The sequence below is a fragment of the Phallusia mammillata genome, chromosome 3 (assembly GCF_965637545.1).
Source record: "Phallusia mammillata chromosome 3, kaPhaMamm4.hap1.1, whole genome shotgun sequence".
Classification (NCBI taxonomy): Eukaryota; Metazoa; Chordata; class Ascidiacea; order Phlebobranchia; family Ascidiidae; genus Phallusia; species Phallusia mammillata.
In genome coordinates this window covers 10658439-10676274 of record NC_137254.1, presented here as the reverse complement: position 1 = coordinate 10676274, position 17836 = coordinate 10658439, and the positions used below count along the sequence as shown (strand labels likewise).

At 40.4% G+C, this 17836-nt stretch overlaps 52 non-coding genes across 52 annotated transcripts; all 52 read left to right on the top strand.

Annotated features, from left to right (window-relative positions):
• Positions 1-70: 70 nt before the first annotated feature.
• On the top strand, positions 71-212 carry LOC145221550 (U4 spliceosomal RNA). Its single transcript, XR_013859018.1, has one exon. It is a non-coding gene; the product is annotated as a U4 spliceosomal RNA (small nuclear RNA).
• Positions 213-387: 175 nt separating this feature from the next.
• On the top strand, positions 388-504 carry LOC145221251 (U5 spliceosomal RNA). Its single transcript, XR_013858739.1, has one exon. It is a non-coding gene; the product is annotated as a U5 spliceosomal RNA (small nuclear RNA).
• Positions 505-759: 255 nt separating this feature from the next.
• On the top strand, positions 760-899 carry LOC145221810 (U4 spliceosomal RNA). Its single transcript, XR_013859266.1, has one exon. It is a non-coding gene; the product is annotated as a U4 spliceosomal RNA (small nuclear RNA).
• Positions 900-1075: 176 nt separating this feature from the next.
• On the top strand, positions 1076-1192 carry LOC145221250 (U5 spliceosomal RNA). Its single transcript, XR_013858738.1, has one exon. It is a non-coding gene; the product is annotated as a U5 spliceosomal RNA (small nuclear RNA).
• Positions 1193-1447: 255 nt separating this feature from the next.
• Positions 1448-1590, top strand: LOC145220744 (U4 spliceosomal RNA). Its single transcript, XR_013858264.1, has one exon. It is a non-coding gene; the product is annotated as a U4 spliceosomal RNA (small nuclear RNA).
• Positions 1591-1765: 175 nt separating this feature from the next.
• Positions 1766-1882, top strand: LOC145221249 (U5 spliceosomal RNA). Its single transcript, XR_013858737.1, has one exon. It is a non-coding gene; the product is annotated as a U5 spliceosomal RNA (small nuclear RNA).
• Positions 1883-2137: 255 nt separating this feature from the next.
• Positions 2138-2279, top strand: LOC145221547 (U4 spliceosomal RNA). Its single transcript, XR_013859017.1, has one exon. It is a non-coding gene; the product is annotated as a U4 spliceosomal RNA (small nuclear RNA).
• A 174-nt stretch (positions 2280-2453) lies between these two features.
• On the top strand, positions 2454-2570 carry LOC145221246 (U5 spliceosomal RNA). Its single transcript, XR_013858735.1, has one exon. It is a non-coding gene; the product is annotated as a U5 spliceosomal RNA (small nuclear RNA).
• Positions 2571-2825: 255 nt separating this feature from the next.
• Positions 2826-2968, top strand: LOC145221803 (U4 spliceosomal RNA). The gene has a single exon (XR_013859260.1). It is a non-coding gene; the product is annotated as a U4 spliceosomal RNA (small nuclear RNA).
• Positions 2969-3143: 175 nt separating this feature from the next.
• On the top strand, positions 3144-3260 carry LOC145221245 (U5 spliceosomal RNA). Its single transcript, XR_013858734.1, has one exon. It is a non-coding gene; the product is annotated as a U5 spliceosomal RNA (small nuclear RNA).
• Positions 3261-3514: 254 nt separating this feature from the next.
• Positions 3515-3656, top strand: LOC145221546 (U4 spliceosomal RNA). Its single transcript, XR_013859016.1, has one exon. It is a non-coding gene; the product is annotated as a U4 spliceosomal RNA (small nuclear RNA).
• Positions 3657-3831: 175 nt separating this feature from the next.
• LOC145221244 (U5 spliceosomal RNA) lies at positions 3832-3948 on the top strand. Its single transcript, XR_013858733.1, has one exon. It is a non-coding gene; the product is annotated as a U5 spliceosomal RNA (small nuclear RNA).
• A 255-nt stretch (positions 3949-4203) lies between these two features.
• Positions 4204-4345, top strand: LOC145221545 (U4 spliceosomal RNA). The gene has a single exon (XR_013859015.1). It is a non-coding gene; the product is annotated as a U4 spliceosomal RNA (small nuclear RNA).
• Positions 4346-4520: 175 nt separating this feature from the next.
• LOC145221243 (U5 spliceosomal RNA) lies at positions 4521-4637 on the top strand. The gene has a single exon (XR_013858732.1). It is a non-coding gene; the product is annotated as a U5 spliceosomal RNA (small nuclear RNA).
• Positions 4638-4892: 255 nt separating this feature from the next.
• On the top strand, positions 4893-5034 carry LOC145221544 (U4 spliceosomal RNA). The gene has a single exon (XR_013859014.1). It is a non-coding gene; the product is annotated as a U4 spliceosomal RNA (small nuclear RNA).
• Positions 5035-5209: 175 nt separating this feature from the next.
• Positions 5210-5326, top strand: LOC145221242 (U5 spliceosomal RNA). The gene has a single exon (XR_013858731.1). It is a non-coding gene; the product is annotated as a U5 spliceosomal RNA (small nuclear RNA).
• Positions 5327-5581: 255 nt separating this feature from the next.
• On the top strand, positions 5582-5723 carry LOC145221542 (U4 spliceosomal RNA). Its single transcript, XR_013859012.1, has one exon. It is a non-coding gene; the product is annotated as a U4 spliceosomal RNA (small nuclear RNA).
• A 175-nt stretch (positions 5724-5898) lies between these two features.
• LOC145221241 (U5 spliceosomal RNA) lies at positions 5899-6015 on the top strand. Its single transcript, XR_013858730.1, has one exon. It is a non-coding gene; the product is annotated as a U5 spliceosomal RNA (small nuclear RNA).
• Positions 6016-6270: 255 nt separating this feature from the next.
• On the top strand, positions 6271-6412 carry LOC145221541 (U4 spliceosomal RNA). Its single transcript, XR_013859011.1, has one exon. It is a non-coding gene; the product is annotated as a U4 spliceosomal RNA (small nuclear RNA).
• Positions 6413-6587: 175 nt separating this feature from the next.
• LOC145221240 (U5 spliceosomal RNA) lies at positions 6588-6704 on the top strand. The gene has a single exon (XR_013858729.1). It is a non-coding gene; the product is annotated as a U5 spliceosomal RNA (small nuclear RNA).
• Positions 6705-6959: 255 nt separating this feature from the next.
• Positions 6960-7101, top strand: LOC145221540 (U4 spliceosomal RNA). Its single transcript, XR_013859010.1, has one exon. It is a non-coding gene; the product is annotated as a U4 spliceosomal RNA (small nuclear RNA).
• Positions 7102-7276: 175 nt separating this feature from the next.
• LOC145221239 (U5 spliceosomal RNA) lies at positions 7277-7393 on the top strand. The gene has a single exon (XR_013858728.1). It is a non-coding gene; the product is annotated as a U5 spliceosomal RNA (small nuclear RNA).
• Positions 7394-7648: 255 nt separating this feature from the next.
• Positions 7649-7790, top strand: LOC145221539 (U4 spliceosomal RNA). The gene has a single exon (XR_013859009.1). It is a non-coding gene; the product is annotated as a U4 spliceosomal RNA (small nuclear RNA).
• A 175-nt stretch (positions 7791-7965) lies between these two features.
• On the top strand, positions 7966-8082 carry LOC145221238 (U5 spliceosomal RNA). The gene has a single exon (XR_013858727.1). It is a non-coding gene; the product is annotated as a U5 spliceosomal RNA (small nuclear RNA).
• Positions 8083-8337: 255 nt separating this feature from the next.
• On the top strand, positions 8338-8479 carry LOC145221538 (U4 spliceosomal RNA). Its single transcript, XR_013859008.1, has one exon. It is a non-coding gene; the product is annotated as a U4 spliceosomal RNA (small nuclear RNA).
• A 175-nt stretch (positions 8480-8654) lies between these two features.
• On the top strand, positions 8655-8771 carry LOC145221237 (U5 spliceosomal RNA). Its single transcript, XR_013858726.1, has one exon. It is a non-coding gene; the product is annotated as a U5 spliceosomal RNA (small nuclear RNA).
• Positions 8772-9026: 255 nt separating this feature from the next.
• LOC145221536 (U4 spliceosomal RNA) lies at positions 9027-9168 on the top strand. The gene has a single exon (XR_013859006.1). It is a non-coding gene; the product is annotated as a U4 spliceosomal RNA (small nuclear RNA).
• A 175-nt stretch (positions 9169-9343) lies between these two features.
• LOC145221235 (U5 spliceosomal RNA) lies at positions 9344-9460 on the top strand. The gene has a single exon (XR_013858724.1). It is a non-coding gene; the product is annotated as a U5 spliceosomal RNA (small nuclear RNA).
• A 255-nt stretch (positions 9461-9715) lies between these two features.
• Positions 9716-9857, top strand: LOC145221535 (U4 spliceosomal RNA). Its single transcript, XR_013859005.1, has one exon. It is a non-coding gene; the product is annotated as a U4 spliceosomal RNA (small nuclear RNA).
• Positions 9858-10032: 175 nt separating this feature from the next.
• Positions 10033-10149, top strand: LOC145221234 (U5 spliceosomal RNA). Its single transcript, XR_013858723.1, has one exon. It is a non-coding gene; the product is annotated as a U5 spliceosomal RNA (small nuclear RNA).
• Positions 10150-10404: 255 nt separating this feature from the next.
• Positions 10405-10546, top strand: LOC145221534 (U4 spliceosomal RNA). Its single transcript, XR_013859004.1, has one exon. It is a non-coding gene; the product is annotated as a U4 spliceosomal RNA (small nuclear RNA).
• A 175-nt stretch (positions 10547-10721) lies between these two features.
• LOC145221233 (U5 spliceosomal RNA) lies at positions 10722-10838 on the top strand. Its single transcript, XR_013858722.1, has one exon. It is a non-coding gene; the product is annotated as a U5 spliceosomal RNA (small nuclear RNA).
• A 255-nt stretch (positions 10839-11093) lies between these two features.
• LOC145221533 (U4 spliceosomal RNA) lies at positions 11094-11235 on the top strand. The gene has a single exon (XR_013859003.1). It is a non-coding gene; the product is annotated as a U4 spliceosomal RNA (small nuclear RNA).
• A 175-nt stretch (positions 11236-11410) lies between these two features.
• LOC145221232 (U5 spliceosomal RNA) lies at positions 11411-11527 on the top strand. The gene has a single exon (XR_013858721.1). It is a non-coding gene; the product is annotated as a U5 spliceosomal RNA (small nuclear RNA).
• A 255-nt stretch (positions 11528-11782) lies between these two features.
• LOC145221531 (U4 spliceosomal RNA) lies at positions 11783-11924 on the top strand. Its single transcript, XR_013859002.1, has one exon. It is a non-coding gene; the product is annotated as a U4 spliceosomal RNA (small nuclear RNA).
• A 175-nt stretch (positions 11925-12099) lies between these two features.
• Positions 12100-12216, top strand: LOC145221229 (U5 spliceosomal RNA). The gene has a single exon (XR_013858720.1). It is a non-coding gene; the product is annotated as a U5 spliceosomal RNA (small nuclear RNA).
• A 255-nt stretch (positions 12217-12471) lies between these two features.
• LOC145221529 (U4 spliceosomal RNA) lies at positions 12472-12613 on the top strand. The gene has a single exon (XR_013859000.1). It is a non-coding gene; the product is annotated as a U4 spliceosomal RNA (small nuclear RNA).
• A 175-nt stretch (positions 12614-12788) lies between these two features.
• On the top strand, positions 12789-12905 carry LOC145221228 (U5 spliceosomal RNA). Its single transcript, XR_013858719.1, has one exon. It is a non-coding gene; the product is annotated as a U5 spliceosomal RNA (small nuclear RNA).
• A 255-nt stretch (positions 12906-13160) lies between these two features.
• LOC145221528 (U4 spliceosomal RNA) lies at positions 13161-13302 on the top strand. The gene has a single exon (XR_013858999.1). It is a non-coding gene; the product is annotated as a U4 spliceosomal RNA (small nuclear RNA).
• A 175-nt stretch (positions 13303-13477) lies between these two features.
• On the top strand, positions 13478-13594 carry LOC145221227 (U5 spliceosomal RNA). Its single transcript, XR_013858718.1, has one exon. It is a non-coding gene; the product is annotated as a U5 spliceosomal RNA (small nuclear RNA).
• A 255-nt stretch (positions 13595-13849) lies between these two features.
• Positions 13850-13991, top strand: LOC145221527 (U4 spliceosomal RNA). Its single transcript, XR_013858998.1, has one exon. It is a non-coding gene; the product is annotated as a U4 spliceosomal RNA (small nuclear RNA).
• A 175-nt stretch (positions 13992-14166) lies between these two features.
• On the top strand, positions 14167-14283 carry LOC145221226 (U5 spliceosomal RNA). Its single transcript, XR_013858717.1, has one exon. It is a non-coding gene; the product is annotated as a U5 spliceosomal RNA (small nuclear RNA).
• A 255-nt stretch (positions 14284-14538) lies between these two features.
• Positions 14539-14680, top strand: LOC145221526 (U4 spliceosomal RNA). The gene has a single exon (XR_013858997.1). It is a non-coding gene; the product is annotated as a U4 spliceosomal RNA (small nuclear RNA).
• A 175-nt stretch (positions 14681-14855) lies between these two features.
• On the top strand, positions 14856-14972 carry LOC145221225 (U5 spliceosomal RNA). Its single transcript, XR_013858716.1, has one exon. It is a non-coding gene; the product is annotated as a U5 spliceosomal RNA (small nuclear RNA).
• Positions 14973-15227: 255 nt separating this feature from the next.
• Positions 15228-15369, top strand: LOC145221525 (U4 spliceosomal RNA). Its single transcript, XR_013858996.1, has one exon. It is a non-coding gene; the product is annotated as a U4 spliceosomal RNA (small nuclear RNA).
• A 175-nt stretch (positions 15370-15544) lies between these two features.
• Positions 15545-15661, top strand: LOC145221224 (U5 spliceosomal RNA). Its single transcript, XR_013858715.1, has one exon. It is a non-coding gene; the product is annotated as a U5 spliceosomal RNA (small nuclear RNA).
• A 255-nt stretch (positions 15662-15916) lies between these two features.
• On the top strand, positions 15917-16058 carry LOC145221524 (U4 spliceosomal RNA). The gene has a single exon (XR_013858995.1). It is a non-coding gene; the product is annotated as a U4 spliceosomal RNA (small nuclear RNA).
• Positions 16059-16233: 175 nt separating this feature from the next.
• Positions 16234-16350, top strand: LOC145221222 (U5 spliceosomal RNA). The gene has a single exon (XR_013858713.1). It is a non-coding gene; the product is annotated as a U5 spliceosomal RNA (small nuclear RNA).
• Positions 16351-16605: 255 nt separating this feature from the next.
• Positions 16606-16747, top strand: LOC145221523 (U4 spliceosomal RNA). The gene has a single exon (XR_013858994.1). It is a non-coding gene; the product is annotated as a U4 spliceosomal RNA (small nuclear RNA).
• Positions 16748-16922: 175 nt separating this feature from the next.
• LOC145221221 (U5 spliceosomal RNA) lies at positions 16923-17039 on the top strand. Its single transcript, XR_013858712.1, has one exon. It is a non-coding gene; the product is annotated as a U5 spliceosomal RNA (small nuclear RNA).
• A 255-nt stretch (positions 17040-17294) lies between these two features.
• LOC145221522 (U4 spliceosomal RNA) lies at positions 17295-17436 on the top strand. Its single transcript, XR_013858993.1, has one exon. It is a non-coding gene; the product is annotated as a U4 spliceosomal RNA (small nuclear RNA).
• A 175-nt stretch (positions 17437-17611) lies between these two features.
• Positions 17612-17728, top strand: LOC145221220 (U5 spliceosomal RNA). Its single transcript, XR_013858711.1, has one exon. It is a non-coding gene; the product is annotated as a U5 spliceosomal RNA (small nuclear RNA).
• Positions 17729-17836: the final 108 nt, after the last annotated feature.

The window sequence follows — 17836 nt, the reverse complement described above, 5'->3', positions numbered from 1 at the left end:
GTAGTCTCGATTTGCAACAAACATAAATGTTACAAGCGGGCACAAGAGTAAGGAACTAGATTCCAAAGGCAGCTTTGCGCAGAGGCGATATCGTAGCTGATGAGGATATTCCGAGGCGCGATTATTGCTAGTTGAAAACTAAACCCAATACCCCGCCCTGTTACCGCTTTGTACGGTTTTAACAGGGGCAATATATGGACGATTCTTGCAATCGCTGATTTCTTTTAGTATTTAATCTCCAGAAAGCGTGCGTGTGTCGACATGACAAATCGTGTGGCATTATTTAAGTATTGTACAAAGGACAATTTGCAAAAAATTTGAACCAAACACACCACAAACTGAAAGTCGGAATCTGTTTCTTTCGTTAATACTACCTATTCGTTCTGCAACTCTGATCTCACTTCAACATGAGCAAATCTTTCGCCTTTTACTAAAGATTTCCGTGGAGTGGGGTATTTTCAAGAGTCTTTGCTATTTGTTGAAACCACAACAACTGCTTGTGGTGAAATCGTCAATCAATCGATGTGCATGACCATTGTCAGTTATGGTTGGTGCGGTTAATCGGACAATTAATGAAACGCTTTCCGCATAGAAATGCTATATCTTAGCAACTCAGTGCCCTCTTTCATTTTTTTTGTGATCGTTATCATTTTAAATACCGTGGGCATCGCAAACTGACACAGAAAGTCGTAGTCTCGATTTGCAACAAACATAAATGTTACAAGCGGGCACAAGAGTAAGGAACTAGATTCCAAAGGCAGCTTTGCGCAGAGGCGATATCGTAGCTGATGAGGATATTCCGAGGCGCGATTATTGCTAGTTGAAAACTAAACCCAATACCCCGCCCTGTTACCGCTTTGTACGGTTTTAACAGGGGCAATATATGACGATTCTTGCAATCGCTGATTTCTTTTAGTATTTAATCTCCAGAAAGCGTGCGTGTGTCGACATGACAAATCGTGTGGCATTATTTAAGTATTGTACAAAGGACAATTTGCAAAAAATTTGAACCAAACACACCACAAACTGAAAGTCGGAATCTGTTTCTTTCGTTAATACTACCTATTCGTTCTGCAACTCTGATCTCACTTCAACATGAGCAAATCTTTCGCCTTTTACTAAAGATTTCCGTGGAGTGGGGTATTTTCAAGAGTCTTTGCTATTTGTTGAAACCACAACAACTGCTTGTGGTGAAATCGTCAATCAATCGATGTGCATGACCATTGTCAGTTATGGTTGGTGCGGTTAATCGGACAATTAATGAAACGCTTTCCGCATAGAAATGCTATATCTTAGCAACTCAGTGCCCTCTTTCATTTTTTTTTGTGATCGTTATCATTTAAATACCGTGGGCATCGCAAACTGACACAGAAAGTCGTAGTCTCGATTTGCAACAAACATAAATGTTACAAGCGGGCACAAGAGTAAGGAACTAGATTCCAAAGGCAGCTTTGCGCAGAGGCGATATCGTAGCTGATGAGGATATTCCGAGGCGCGATTATTGCTAGTTGAAAAACTAAACCCAATACCCCGCCCTGTTACCGCTTTGTACGGTTTTAACAGGGGCAATATATGGACGATTCTTGCAATCGCTGATTTCTTTTAGTATTTTATCTCCAGAAAGCGTGCGTGTGTCGACATGACAAATCGTGTGGCATTATTTAAGTATTGTACAAAGGACAATTTGCAAAAAATTTGAACCAAACACACCACAAACTGAAAGTCGGAATCTGTTTCTTTCGTTAATACTACCTATTCGTTCTGCAACTCTGATCTCACTTCAACATGAGCAAATCTTTCGCCTTTTACTAAAGATTTCCGTGGAGTGGGGTATTTTCAAGAGTCTTTGCTATTTGTTGAAACCACAACAACTGCTTGTGGTGAAATCGTCAATCAATCGATGTGCATGACCATTGTCAGTTATGGTTGGTGCGGTTAATCGGACAATTAATGAAACGCTTTCCGCATAGAAATGCTATATCTTAGCAACTCAGTGCCCTCTTTCATTTTTTTTTGTGATCGTTATCATTTAAATACCGTGGGCATCGCAAACTGACACAGAAAGTCGTAGTCTCGATTTGCAACAAACATAAATGTTACAAGCGGGCACAAGAGTAAGGAACTAGATTCCAAAGGCAGCTTTGCGCAGAGGCGATATCGTAGCTGATGAGGATATTCCGAGGCGCGATTATTGCTAGTTGAAAACTAAACCCAATACCCCGCCCTGTTACCGCTTTGTACGGTTTTAACAGGGGCAATATATGGACGATTCTTGCAATCGCTGATTTCTTTTAGTATTTAATCTCCAGAAAGCGTGCGTGTGTCGACATGACAAATCGTGTGGCATTATTTAAGTATTGTACAAAGGACAATTTGCAAAAAATTGAACCAAACACACCACAAACTGAAAGTCGGAATCTGTTTCTTTCGTTAATACTACCTATTCGTTCTGCAACTCTGATCTCACTTCAACATGAGCAAATCTTTCGCCTTTTACTAAAGATTTCCGTGGAGTGGGGTATTTTCAAGAGTCTTTGCTATTTGTTGAAACCACAACAACTGCTTGTGGTGAAATCGTCAATCAATCGATGTGCATGACCATTGTCAGTTATGGTTGGTGCGGTTAATCGGACAATTAATGAAACGCTTTCCGCATAGAAATGCTATATCTTAGCAACTCAGTGCCCTCTTTCATTTTTTTTTGTGATCGTTATCATTTAAATACCGTGGGCATCGCAAACTGACACAGAAAGTCGTAGTCTCGATTTGCAACAAACATAAATGTTACAAGCGGGCACAAGAGTAAGGAACTAGATTCCAAAGGCAGCTTTGCGCAGAGGCGATATCGTAGCTGATGAGGATATTCCGAGGCGCGATTATTGCTAGTTGAAAACTAAACCCAATACCCCGCCCTGTTACCGCTTTGTACGGTTTTTAACAGGGGCAATATATGGACGATTCTTGCAATCGCTGATTTCTTTTAGTATTTAATCTCCAGAAAGCGTGCGTGTGTCGACATGACAAATCGTGTGGCATTATTTAAGTATTGTACAAAGGACAATTTGCAAAAAATTTGAACCAAACACACCACAAACTGAAAGTCGGAATCTGTTTCTTTCGTTAATACTACCTATTCGTTCTGCAACTCTGATCTCACTTCAACATGAGCAAATCTTTCGCCTTTTACTAAAGATTTCCGTGGAGTGGGGTATTTTCAAGAGTCTTTGCTATTTGTTGAAACCACAACAACTGCTTGTGGTGAAATCGTCAATCAATCGATGTGCATGACCATTGTCAGTTATGGTTGGTGCGGTTAATCGGACAATTAATGAAACGCTTTCCGCATAGAAATGCTATATCTTAGCAACTCAGTGCCTCTTTCATTTTTTTTTGTGATCGTTATCATTTAAATACCGTGGGCATCGCAAACTGACACAGAAAGTCGTAGTCTCGATTTGCAACAAACATAAATGTTACAAGCGGGCACAAGAGTAAGGAACTAGATTCCAAAGGCAGCTTTGCGCAGAGGCGATATCGTAGCTGATGAGGATATTCCGAGGCGCGATTATTGCTAGTTGAAAACTAAACCCAATACCCCGCCCTGTTACCGCTTTGTACGGTTTTAACAGGGGCAATATATGGACGATTCTTGCAATCGCTGATTTCTTTTAGTATTTAATCTCCAGAAAGCGTGCGTGTGTCGACATGACAAATCGTGTGGCATTATTTAAGTATTGTACAAAGGACAATTTGCAAAAAATTTGAACCAAACACACCACAAACTGAAAGTCGGAATCTGTTTCTTTCGTTAATACTACCTATTCGTTCTGCAACTCTGATCTCACTTCAACATGAGCAAATCTTTCGCCTTTTACTAAAGATTTCCGTGGAGTGGGGTATTTTCAAGAGTCTTTGCTATTTGTTGAAACCACAACAACTGCTTGTGGTGAAATCGTCAATCAATCGATGTGCATGACCATTGTCAGTTATGGTTGGTGCGGTTAATCGGACAATTAATGAAACGCTTTCCGCATAGAAATGCTATATCTTAGCAACTCAGTGCCCTCTTTCATTTTTTTTTGTGATCGTTATCATTTAAATACCGTGGGCATCGCAAACTGACACAGAAAGTCGTAGTCTCGATTTGCAACAAACATAAATGTTACAAGCGGGCACAAGAGTAAGGAACTAGATTCCAAAGGCAGCTTTGCGCAGAGGCGATATCGTAGCTGATGAGGATATTCCGAGGCGCGATTATTGCTAGTTGAAAACTAAACCCAATACCCCGCCCTGTTACCGCTTTGTACGGTTTTAACAGGGGCAATATATGGACGATTCTTGCAATCGCTGATTTCTTTTAGTATTTAATCTCCAGAAAGCGTGCGTGTGTCGACATGACAAATCGTGTGGCATTATTTAAGTATTGTACAAAGGACAATTTGCAAAAAATTTGAACCAAACACACCACAAACTGAAAGTCGGAATCTGTTTCTTTCGTTAATACTACCTATTCGTTCTGCAACTCTGATCTCACTTCAACATGAGCAAATCTTTCGCCTTTTACTAAAGATTTCCGTGGAGTGGGGTATTTTCAAGAGTCTTTGCTATTTGTTGAAACCACAACAACTGCTTGTGGTGAAATCGTCAATCAATCGATGTGCATGACCATTGTCAGTTATGGTTGGTGCGGTTAATCGGACAATTAATGAAACGCTTTCCGCATAGAAATGCTATATCTTAGCAACTCAGTGCCCTCTTTCATTTTTTTTTGTGATCGTTATCATTTAAATACCGTGGGCATCGCAAACTGACACAGAAAGTCGTAGTCTCGATTTGCAACAAACATAAATGTTACAAGCGGGCACAAGAGTAAGGAACTAGATTCCAAAGGCAGCTTTGCGCAGAGGCGATATCGTAGCTGATGAGGATATTCCGAGGCGCGATTATTGCTAGTTGAAAACTAAACCCAATACCCCGCCCTGTTACCGCTTTGTACGGTTTTAACAGGGGCAATATATGGACGATTCTTGCAATCGCTGATTTCTTTTAGTATTTAATCTCCAGAAAGCGTGCGTGTGTCGACATGACAAATCGTGTGGCATTATTTAAGTATTGTACAAAGGACAATTTGCAAAAAATTTGAACCAAACACACCACAAACTGAAAGTCGGAATCTGTTTCTTTCGTTAATACTACCTATTCGTTCTGCAACTCTGATCTCACTTCAACATGAGCAAATCTTTCGCCTTTTACTAAAGATTTCCGTGGAGTGGGGTATTTTCAAGAGTCTTTGCTATTTGTTGAAACCACAACAACTGCTTGTGGTGAAATCGTCAATCAATCGATGTGCATGACCATTGTCAGTTATGGTTGGTGCGGTTAATCGGACAATTAATGAAACGCTTTCCGCATAGAAATGCTATATCTTAGCAACTCAGTGCCCTCTTTCATTTTTTTTTGTGATCGTTATCATTTAAATACCGTGGGCATCGCAAACTGACACAGAAAGTCGTAGTCTCGATTTGCAACAAACATAAATGTTACAAGCGGGCACAAGAGTAAGGAACTAGATTCCAAAGGCAGCTTTGCGCAGAGGCGATATCGTAGCTGATGAGGATATTCCGAGGCGCGATTATTGCTAGTTGAAAACTAAACCCAATACCCCGCCCTGTTACCGCTTTGTACGGTTTTAACAGGGGCAATATATGGACGATTCTTGCAATCGCTGATTTCTTTTAGTATTTAATCTCCAGAAAGCGTGCGTGTGTCGACATGACAAATCGTGTGGCATTATTTAAGTATTGTACAAAGGACAATTTGCAAAAAATTTGAACCAAACACACCACAAACTGAAAGTCGGAATCTGTTTCTTTCGTTAATACTACCTATTCGTTCTGCAACTCTGATCTCACTTCAACATGAGCAAATCTTTCGCCTTTTACTAAAGATTTCCGTGGAGTGGGGTATTTTCAAGAGTCTTTGCTATTTGTTGAAACCACAACAACTGCTTGTGGTGAAATCGTCAATCAATCGATGTGCATGACCATTGTCAGTTATGGTTGGTGCGGTTAATCGGACAATTAATGAAACGCTTTCCGCATAGAAATGCTATATCTTAGCAACTCAGTGCCCTCTTTCATTTTTTTTTGTGATCGTTATCATTTAAATACCGTGGGCATCGCAAACTGACACAGAAAGTCGTAGTCTCGATTTGCAACAAACATAAATGTTACAAGCGGGCACAAGAGTAAGGAACTAGATTCCAAAGGCAGCTTTGCGCAGAGGCGATATCGTAGCTGATGAGGATATTCCGAGGCGCGATTATTGCTAGTTGAAAACTAAACCCAATACCCCGCCCTGTTACCGCTTTGTACGGTTTTAACAGGGGCAATATATGGACGATTCTTGCAATCGCTGATTTCTTTTAGTATTTAATCTCCAGAAAGCGTGCGTGTGTCGACATGACAAATCGTGTGGCATTATTTAAGTATTGTACAAAGGACAATTTGCAAAAAATTTGAACCAAACACACCACAAACTGAAAGTCGGAATCTGTTTCTTTCGTTAATACTACCTATTCGTTCTGCAACTCTGATCTCACTTCAACATGAGCAAATCTTTCGCCTTTTACTAAAGATTTCCGTGGAGTGGGGTATTTTCAAGAGTCTTTGCTATTTGTTGAAACCACAACAACTGCTTGTGGTGAAATCGTCAATCAATCGATGTGCATGACCATTGTCAGTTATGGTTGGTGCGGTTAATCGGACAATTAATGAAACGCTTTCCGCATAGAAATGCTATATCTTAGCAACTCAGTGCCCTCTTTCATTTTTTTTTGTGATCGTTATCATTTAAATACCGTGGGCATCGCAAACTGACACAGAAAGTCGTAGTCTCGATTTGCAACAAACATAAATGTTACAAGCGGGCACAAGAGTAAGGAACTAGATTCCAAAGGCAGCTTTGCGCAGAGGCGATATCGTAGCTGATGAGGATATTCCGAGGCGCGATTATTGCTAGTTGAAAACTAAACCCAATACCCCGCCCTGTTACCGCTTTGTACGGTTTTAACAGGGGCAATATATGGACGATTCTTGCAATCGCTGATTTCTTTTAGTATTTAATCTCCAGAAAGCGTGCGTGTGTCGACATGACAAATCGTGTGGCATTATTTAAGTATTGTACAAAGGACAATTTGCAAAAAATTTGAACCAAACACACCACAAACTGAAAGTCGGAATCTGTTTCTTTCGTTAATACTACCTATTCGTTCTGCAACTCTGATCTCACTTCAACATGAGCAAATCTTTCGCCTTTTACTAAAGATTTCCGTGGAGTGGGGTATTTTCAAGAGTCTTTGCTATTTGTTGAAACCACAACAACTGCTTGTGGTGAAATCGTCAATCAATCGATGTGCATGACCATTGTCAGTTATGGTTGGTGCGGTTAATCGGACAATTAATGAAACGCTTTCCGCATAGAAATGCTATATCTTAGCAACTCAGTGCCCTCTTTCATTTTTTTTTGTGATCGTTATCATTTAAATACCGTGGGCATCGCAAACTGACACAGAAAGTCGTAGTCTCGATTTGCAACAAACATAAATGTTACAAGCGGGCACAAGAGTAAGGAACTAGATTCCAAAGGCAGCTTTGCGCAGAGGCGATATCGTAGCTGATGAGGATATTCCGAGGCGCGATTATTGCTAGTTGAAAACTAAACCCAATACCCCGCCCTGTTACCGCTTTGTACGGTTTTAACAGGGGCAATATATGGACGATTCTTGCAATCGCTGATTTCTTTTAGTATTTAATCTCCAGAAAGCGTGCGTGTGTCGACATGACAAATCGTGTGGCATTATTTAAGTATTGTACAAAGGACAATTTGCAAAAAATTTGAACCAAACACACCACAAACTGAAAGTCGGAATCTGTTTCTTTCGTTAATACTACCTATTCGTTCTGCAACTCTGATCTCACTTCAACATGAGCAAATCTTTCGCCTTTTACTAAAGATTTCCGTGGAGTGGGGTATTTTCAAGAGTCTTTGCTATTTGTTGAAACCACAACAACTGCTTGTGGTGAAATCGTCAATCAATCGATGTGCATGACCATTGTCAGTTATGGTTGGTGCGGTTAATCGGACAATTAATGAAACGCTTTCCGCATAGAAATGCTATATCTTAGCAACTCAGTGCCCTCTTTCATTTTTTTTTGTGATCGTTATCATTTAAATACCGTGGGCATCGCAAACTGACACAGAAAGTCGTAGTCTCGATTTGCAACAAACATAAATGTTACAAGCGGGCACAAGAGTAAGGAACTAGATTCCAAAGGCAGCTTTGCGCAGAGGCGATATCGTAGCTGATGAGGATATTCCGAGGCGCGATTATTGCTAGTTGAAAACTAAACCCAATACCCCGCCCTGTTACCGCTTTGTACGGTTTTAACAGGGGCAATATATGGACGATTCTTGCAATCGCTGATTTCTTTTAGTATTTAATCTCCAGAAAGCGTGCGTGTGTCGACATGACAAATCGTGTGGCATTATTTAAGTATTGTACAAAGGACAATTTGCAAAAAATTTGAACCAAACACACCACAAACTGAAAGTCGGAATCTGTTTCTTTCGTTAATACTACCTATTCGTTCTGCAACTCTGATCTCACTTCAACATGAGCAAATCTTTCGCCTTTTACTAAAGATTTCCGTGGAGTGGGGTATTTTCAAGAGTCTTTGCTATTTGTTGAAACCACAACAACTGCTTGTGGTGAAATCGTCAATCAATCGATGTGCATGACCATTGTCAGTTATGGTTGGTGCGGTTAATCGGACAATTAATGAAACGCTTTCCGCATAGAAATGCTATATCTTAGCAACTCAGTGCCCTCTTTCATTTTTTTTTGTGATCGTTATCATTTAAATACCGTGGGCATCGCAAACTGACACAGAAAGTCGTAGTCTCGATTTGCAACAAACATAAATGTTACAAGCGGGCACAAGAGTAAGGAACTAGATTCCAAAGGCAGCTTTGCGCAGAGGCGATATCGTAGCTGATGAGGATATTCCGAGGCGCGATTATTGCTAGTTGAAAACTAAACCCAATACCCCGCCCTGTTACCGCTTTGTACGGTTTTAACAGGGGCAATATATGGACGATTCTTGCAATCGCTGATTTCTTTTAGTATTTAATCTCCAGAAAGCGTGCGTGTGTCGACATGACAAATCGTGTGGCATTATTTAAGTATTGTACAAAGGACAATTTGCAAAAAATTTGAACCAAACACACCACAAACTGAAAGTCGGAATCTGTTTCTTTCGTTAATACTACCTATTCGTTCTGCAACTCTGATCTCACTTCAACATGAGCAAATCTTTCGCCTTTTACTAAAGATTTCCGTGGAGTGGGGTATTTTCAAGAGTCTTTGCTATTTGTTGAAACCACAACAACTGCTTGTGGTGAAATCGTCAATCAATCGATGTGCATGACCATTGTCAGTTATGGTTGGTGCGGTTAATCGGACAATTAATGAAACGCTTTCCGCATAGAAATGCTATATCTTAGCAACTCAGTGCCCTCTTTCATTTTTTTTTGTGATCGTTATCATTTAAATACCGTGGGCATCGCAAACTGACACAGAAAGTCGTAGTCTCGATTTGCAACAAACATAAATGTTACAAGCGGGCACAAGAGTAAGGAACTAGATTCCAAAGGCAGCTTTGCGCAGAGGCGATATCGTAGCTGATGAGGATATTCCGAGGCGCGATTATTGCTAGTTGAAAACTAAACCCAATACCCCGCCCTGTTACCGCTTTGTACGGTTTTAACAGGGGCAATATATGGACGATTCTTGCAATCGCTGATTTCTTTTAGTATTTAATCTCCAGAAAGCGTGCGTGTGTCGACATGACAAATCGTGTGGCATTATTTAAGTATTGTACAAAGGACAATTTGCAAAAAATTTGAACCAAACACACCACAAACTGAAAGTCGGAATCTGTTTCTTTCGTTAATACTACCTATTCGTTCTGCAACTCTGATCTCACTTCAACATGAGCAAATCTTTCGCCTTTTACTAAAGATTTCCGTGGAGTGGGGTATTTTCAAGAGTCTTTGCTATTTGTTGAAACCACAACAACTGCTTGTGGTGAAATCGTCAATCAATCGATGTGCATGACCATTGTCAGTTATGGTTGGTGCGGTTAATCGGACAATTAATGAAACGCTTTCCGCATAGAAATGCTATATCTTAGCAACTCAGTGCCCTCTTTCATTTTTTTTTGTGATCGTTATCATTTAAATACCGTGGGCATCGCAAACTGACACAGAAAGTCGTAGTCTCGATTTGCAACAAACATAAATGTTACAAGCGGGCACAAGAGTAAGGAACTAGATTCCAAAGGCAGCTTTGCGCAGAGGCGATATCGTAGCTGATGAGGATATTCCGAGGCGCGATTATTGCTAGTTGAAAACTAAACCCAATACCCCGCCCTGTTACCGCTTTGTACGGTTTTAACAGGGGCAATATATGGACGATTCTTGCAATCGCTGATTTCTTTTAGTATTTAATCTCCAGAAAGCGTGCGTGTGTCGACATGACAAATCGTGTGGCATTATTTAAGTATTGTACAAAGGACAATTTGCAAAAAATTTGAACCAAACACACCACAAACTGAAAGTCGGAATCTGTTTCTTTCGTTAATACTACCTATTCGTTCTGCAACTCTGATCTCACTTCAACATGAGCAAATCTTTCGCCTTTTACTAAAGATTTCCGTGGAGTGGGGTATTTTCAAGAGTCTTTGCTATTTGTTGAAACCACAACAACTGCTTGTGGTGAAATCGTCAATCAATCGATGTGCATGACCATTGTCAGTTATGGTTGGTGCGGTTAATCGGACAATTAATGAAACGCTTTCCGCATAGAAATGCTATATCTTAGCAACTCAGTGCCCTCTTTCATTTTTTTTTGTGATCGTTATCATTTAAATACCGTGGGCATCGCAAACTGACACAGAAAGTCGTAGTCTCGATTTGCAACAAACATAAATGTTACAAGCGGGCACAAGAGTAAGGAACTAGATTCCAAAGGCAGCTTTGCGCAGAGGCGATATCGTAGCTGATGAGGATATTCCGAGGCGCGATTATTGCTAGTTGAAAACTAAACCCAATACCCCGCCCTGTTACCGCTTTGTACGGTTTTAACAGGGGCAATATATGGACGATTCTTGCAATCGCTGATTTCTTTTAGTATTTAATCTCCAGAAAGCGTGCGTGTGTCGACATGACAAATCGTGTGGCATTATTTAAGTATTGTACAAAGGACAATTTGCAAAAAATTTGAACCAAACACACCACAAACTGAAAGTCGGAATCTGTTTCTTTCGTTAATACTACCTATTCGTTCTGCAACTCTGATCTCACTTCAACATGAGCAAATCTTTCGCCTTTTACTAAAGATTTCCGTGGAGTGGGGTATTTTCAAGAGTCTTTGCTATTTGTTGAAACCACAACAACTGCTTGTGGTGAAATCGTCAATCAATCGATGTGCATGACCATTGTCAGTTATGGTTGGTGCGGTTAATCGGACAATTAATGAAACGCTTTCCGCATAGAAATGCTATATCTTAGCAACTCAGTGCCCTCTTTCATTTTTTTTTGTGATCGTTATCATTTAAATACCGTGGGCATCGCAAACTGACACAGAAAGTCGTAGTCTCGATTTGCAACAAACATAAATGTTACAAGCGGGCACAAGAGTAAGGAACTAGATTCCAAAGGCAGCTTTGCGCAGAGGCGATATCGTAGCTGATGAGGATATTCCGAGGCGCGATTATTGCTAGTTGAAAACTAAACCCAATACCCCGCCCTGTTACCGCTTTGTACGGTTTTAACAGGGGCAATATATGGACGATTCTTGCAATCGCTGATTTCTTTTAGTATTTAATCTCCAGAAAGCGTGCGTGTGTCGACATGACAAATCGTGTGGCATTATTTAAGTATTGTACAAAGGACAATTTGCAAAAAATTTGAACCAAACACACCACAAACTGAAAGTCGGAATCTGTTTCTTTCGTTAATACTACCTATTCGTTCTGCAACTCTGATCTCACTTCAACATGAGCAAATCTTTCGCCTTTTACTAAAGATTTCCGTGGAGTGGGGTATTTTCAAGAGTCTTTGCTATTTGTTGAAACCACAACAACTGCTTGTGGTGAAATCGTCAATCAATCGATGTGCATGACCATTGTCAGTTATGGTTGGTGCGGTTAATCGGACAATTAATGAAACGCTTTCCGCATAGAAATGCTATATCTTAGCAACTCAGTGCCCTCTTTCATTTTTTTGTGTGATCGTTATCATTTAAATACCGTGGGCATCGCAAACTGACACAGAAAGTCGTAGTCTCGATTTGCAACAAACATAAATGTTACAAGCGGGCACAAGAGTAAGGAACTAGATTCCAAAGGCAGCTTTGCGCAGAGGCGATATCGTAGCTGATGAGGATATTCCGAGGCGCGATTATTGCTAGTTGAAAACTAAACCCAATACCCCGCCCTGTTACCGCTTTGTACGGTTTTAACAGGGGCAATATATGGACGATTCTTGCAATCGCTGATTTCTTTTAGTATTTAATCTCCAGAAAGCGTGCGTGTGTCGACATGACAAATCGTGTGGCATTATTTAAGTATTGTACAAAGGACAATTTGCAAAAAATTTGAACCAAACACACCACAAACTGAAAGTCGGAATCTGTTTCTTTCGTTAATACTACCTATTCGTTCTGCAACTCTGATCTCACTTCAACATGAGCAAATCTTTCGCCTTTTACTAAAGATTTCCGTGGAGTGGGGTATTTTCAAGAGTCTTTGCTATTTGTTGAAACCACAACAACTGCTTGTGGTGAAATCGTCAATCAATCGATGTGCATGACCATTGTCAGTTATGGTTGGTGCGGTTAATCGGACAATTAATGAAACGCTTTCCGCATAGAAATGCTATATCTTAGCAACTCAGTGCCCTCTTTCATTTTTTTGTGTGATCGTTATCATTTAAATACCGTGGGCATCGCAAACTGACACAGAAAGTCGTAGTCTCGATTTGCAACAAACATAAATGTTACAAGCGGGCACAAGAGTAAGGAACTAGATTCCAAAGGCAGCTTTGCGCAGAGGCGATATCGTAGCTGATGAGGATATTCCGAGGCGCGATTATTGCTAGTTGAAAACTAAACCCAATACCCCGCCCTGTTACCGCTTTGTACGGTTTTAACAGGGGCAATATATGGACGATTCTTGCAATCGCTGATTTCTTTTAGTATTTAATCTCCAGAAAGCGTGCGTGTGTCGACATGACAAATCGTGTGGCATTATTTAAGTATTGTACAAAGGACAATTTGCAAAAAATTTGAACCAAACACACCACAAACTGAAAGTCGGAATCTGTTTCTTTCGTTAATACTACCTATTCGTTCTGCAACTCTGATCTCACTTCAACATGAGCAAATCTTTCGCCTTTTACTAAAGATTTCCGTGGAGTGGGGTATTTTCAAGAGTCTTTGCTATTTGTTGAAACCACAACAACTGCTTGTGGTGAAATCGTCAATCAATCGATGTGCATGACCATTGTCAGTTATGGTTGGTGCGGTTAATCGGACAATTAATGAAACGCTTTCCGCATAGAAATGCTATATCTTAGCAACTCAGTGCCCTCTTTCATTTTTTTGTGTGATCGTTATCATTTAAATACCGTGGGCATCGCAAACTGACACAGAAAGTCGTAGTCTCGATTTGCAACAAACATAAATGTTACAAGCGGGCACAAGAGTAAGGAACTAGATTCCAAAGGCAGCTTTGCGCAGAGGCGATATCGTAGCTGATGAGGATATTCCGAGGCGCGATTATTGCTAGTTGAAAACTAAACCCAATACCCCGCCCTGTTACCGCTTTGTACGGTTTTAACAGGGGCAATATATGGACGATTCTTGCAATCGCTGATTTCTTTTAGTATTTAATCTCCAGAAAGCGTGCGTGTGTCGACATGACAAATCGTGTGGCATTATTTAAGTATTGTACAAAGGACAATTTGCAAAAAATTTGAACCAAACACACCACAAACTGAAAGTCGGAATCTGTTTCTTTCGTTAATACTACCTATTCGTTCTGCAACTCTGATCTCACTTCAACATGAGCAAATCTTTCGCCTTTTACTAAAGATTTCCGTGGAGTGGGGTATTTTCAAGAGTCTTTGCTATTTGTTGAAACCACAACAACTGCTTGTGGTGAAATCGTCAATCAATCGATGTGCATGACCATTGTCAGTTATGGTTGGTGCGGTTAATCGGACAATTAATGAAACGCTTTCCGCATAGAAATGCTATATCTTAGCAACTCAGTGCCCTCTTTCATTTTTTTGTGTGATCGTTATCATTTAAATACCGTGGGCATCGCAAACTGACACAGAAAGTCGTAGTCTCGATTTGCAACAAACATAAATGTTACAAGCGGGCACAAGAGTAAGGAACTAGATTCCAAAGGCAGCTTTGCGCAGAGGCGATATCGTAGCTGATGAGGATATTCCGAGGCGCGATTATTGCTAGTTGAAAACTAAACCCAATACCCCGCCCTGTTACCGCTTTGTACGGTTTTAACAGGGGCAATATATGGACGATTCTTGCAATCGCTGATTTCTTTTAGTATTTAATCTCCAGAAAGCGTGCGTGTGTCGACATGACAAATCGTGTGGCATTATTTAAGTATTGTACAAAGGACAATTTGCAAAAAATTTGAACCAAACACACCACAAACTGAAAGTCGGAATCTGTTTCTTTCGTTAATACTACCTATTCGTTCTGCAACTCTGATCTCACTTCAACATGAGCAAATCTTTCGCCTTTTACTAAAGATTTCCGTGGAGTGGGGTATTTTCAAGAGTCTTTGCTATTTGTTGAAACCACAACAACTGCTTGTGGTGAAATCGTCAATCAATCGATGTGCATGACCATTGTCAGTTATGGTTGGTGCGGTTAATCGGACAATTAATGAAACGCTTTCCGCATAGAAATGCTATATCTTAGCAACTCAGTGCCCTCTTTCATTTTTTTGTGTGATCGTTATCATTTAAATACCGTGGGCATCGCAAACTGACACAGAAAGTCGTAGTCTCGATTTGCAACAAACATAAATGTTACAAGCGGGCACAAGAGTAAGGAACTAGATTCCAAAGGCAGCTTTGCGCAGAGGCGATATCGTAGCTGATGAGGATATTCCGAGGCGCGATTATTGCTAGTTGAAAACTAAACCCAATACCCCGCCCTGTTACCGCTTTGTACGGTTTTAACAGGGGCAATATATGGACGATTCTTGCAATCGCTGATTTCTTTTAGTATTTAATCTCCAGAAAGCGTGCGTGTGTCGACATGACAAATCGTGTGGCATTATTTAAGTATTGTACAAAGGACAATTTGCAAAAAATTTGAACCAAACACACCACAAACTGAAAGTCGGAATCTGTTTCTTTCGTTAATACTACCTATTCGTTCTGCAACTCTGATCTCACTTCAACATGAGCAAATCTTTCGCCTTTTACTAAAGATTTCCGTGGAGTGGGGTATTTTCAAGAGTCTTTGCTATTTGTTGAAACCACAACAACTGCTTGTGGTGAAATCGTCAATCAATCGATGTGCATGACCATTGTCAGTTATGGTTGGTGCGGTTAATCGGACAATTAATGAAACGCTTTCCGCATAGAAATGCTATATCTTAGCAACTCAGTGCCCTCTTTCATTTTTTTGTGTGATCGTTATCATTTAAATACCGTGGGCATCGCAAACTGACACAGAAAGTCGTAGTCTCGATTTGCAACAAACATAAATGTTACAAGCGGGCACAAGAGTAAGGAACTAGATTCCAAAGGCAGCTTTGCGCAGAGGCGATATCGTAGCTGATGAGGATATTCCGAGGCGCGATTATTGCTAGTTGAAAACTAAACCCAATACCCCGCCCTGTTACCGCTTTGTACGGTTTTAACAGGGGCAATATATGGACGATTCTTGCAATCGCTGATTTCTTTTAGTATTTAATCTCCAGAAAGCGTGCGTGTGTCGACATGACAAATCGTGTGGCATTATTTAAGTATTGTACAAAGGACAATTTGCAAAAAATTTGAACCAAACACACCACAAACTGAAAGTCGGAATCTGTTTCTTTCGTTAATACTACCTATTCGTTCTGCAACTCTGATCTCACTTCAACATGAGCAAATCTTTCGCCTTTTACTAAAGATTTCCGTGGAGTGGGGTATTTTCAAGAGTCTTTGCTATTTGTTGAAACCACAACAACTGCTTGTGGTGAAATCGTCAATCAATCGATGTGCATGACCATTGTCAGTTATGGTTGGTGCGGTTAATCGGACAATTAATGAAACGCTTTCCGCATAGAAATGCTATATCTTAGCAACTCAGTGCCCTCTTTCATTTTTTTGTGTGATCGTTATCATTTAAATACCGTGGGCATCGCAAACTGACACAGAAAGTCGTAGTCTCGATTTGCAACAAACATAAATGTTACAAGCGGGCACAAGAGTAAGGAACTAGATTCCAAAGGCAGCTTTGCGCAGAGGCGATATCGTAGCTGATGAGGATATTCCGAGGCGCGATTATTGCTAGTTGAAAACTAAACCCAATACCCCGCCCTGTTACCGCTTTGTACGGTTTTAACAGGGGCAATATATGGACGATTCTTGCAATCGCTGATTTCTTTTAGTATTTAATCTCCAGAAAGCGTGCGTGTGTCGACATGACAAATCGTGTGGCATTATTTAAGTATTGTACAAAGGACAATTTGCAAAAAATTTGAACCAAACACACCACAAACTGAAAGTCGGAATCTGTTTCTTTCGTTAATACTACCTATTCGTTCTGCAACTCTGATCTCACTTCAACATGAGCAAATCTTTCGCCTTTTACTAAAGATTTCCGTGGAGTGGGGTATTTTCAAGAGTCTTTGCTATTTGTTGAAACCACAACAACTGCTTGTGGTGAAATCGTCAATCAATCGATGTGCATGACCATTGTCAGTTATGGTTGGTGCGGTTAATCGGACAATTAATGAAACGCTTTCCGCATAGAAATGCTATATCTTAGCAACTCAGTGCCCTCTTTCATTTTTTTGTGTGATCGTTATCATTTAAATACCGTGGGCATCGCAAACTGACACAGAAAGTCGTAGTCTCGATTTGCAACAAACATAAATGTTACAAGCGGGCACAAGAGTAAGGAACTAGATTCCAAAGGCAGCTTTGCGCAGAGGCGATATCGTAGCTGATGAGGATATTCCGAGGCGCGATTATTGCTAGTTGAAAACTAAACCCAATACCCCGCCCTGTTACCGCTTTGTACGGTTTTAACAGGGGCAATATATGGACGATTCTTGCAATCGCTGATTTCTTTTAGTATTTAATCTCCAGAAAGCGTGCGTGTGTCGACATGACAAATCGTGTGGCATTATTTAAGTATTGTACAAAGGACAATTTGCAAAAAATTTGAACCAAACACACCACAAACTGAAAGTCGGAATCTGTTTCTTTCGTTAATACTACCTATTCGTTCTGCAACTCTGATCTCACTTCAACATGAGCAAATCTTTCGCCTTTTACTAAAGATTTCCGTGGAGTGGGGTATTTTCAAGAGTCTTTGCTATTTGTTGAAACCACAACAACTGCTTGTGGTGAAATCGTCAATCAATCGATGTGCATGACCATTGTCAGTTATGGTTGGTGCGGTTAATCGGACAATTAATGAAACGCTTTCCGCATAGAAATGCTATATCTTAGCAAC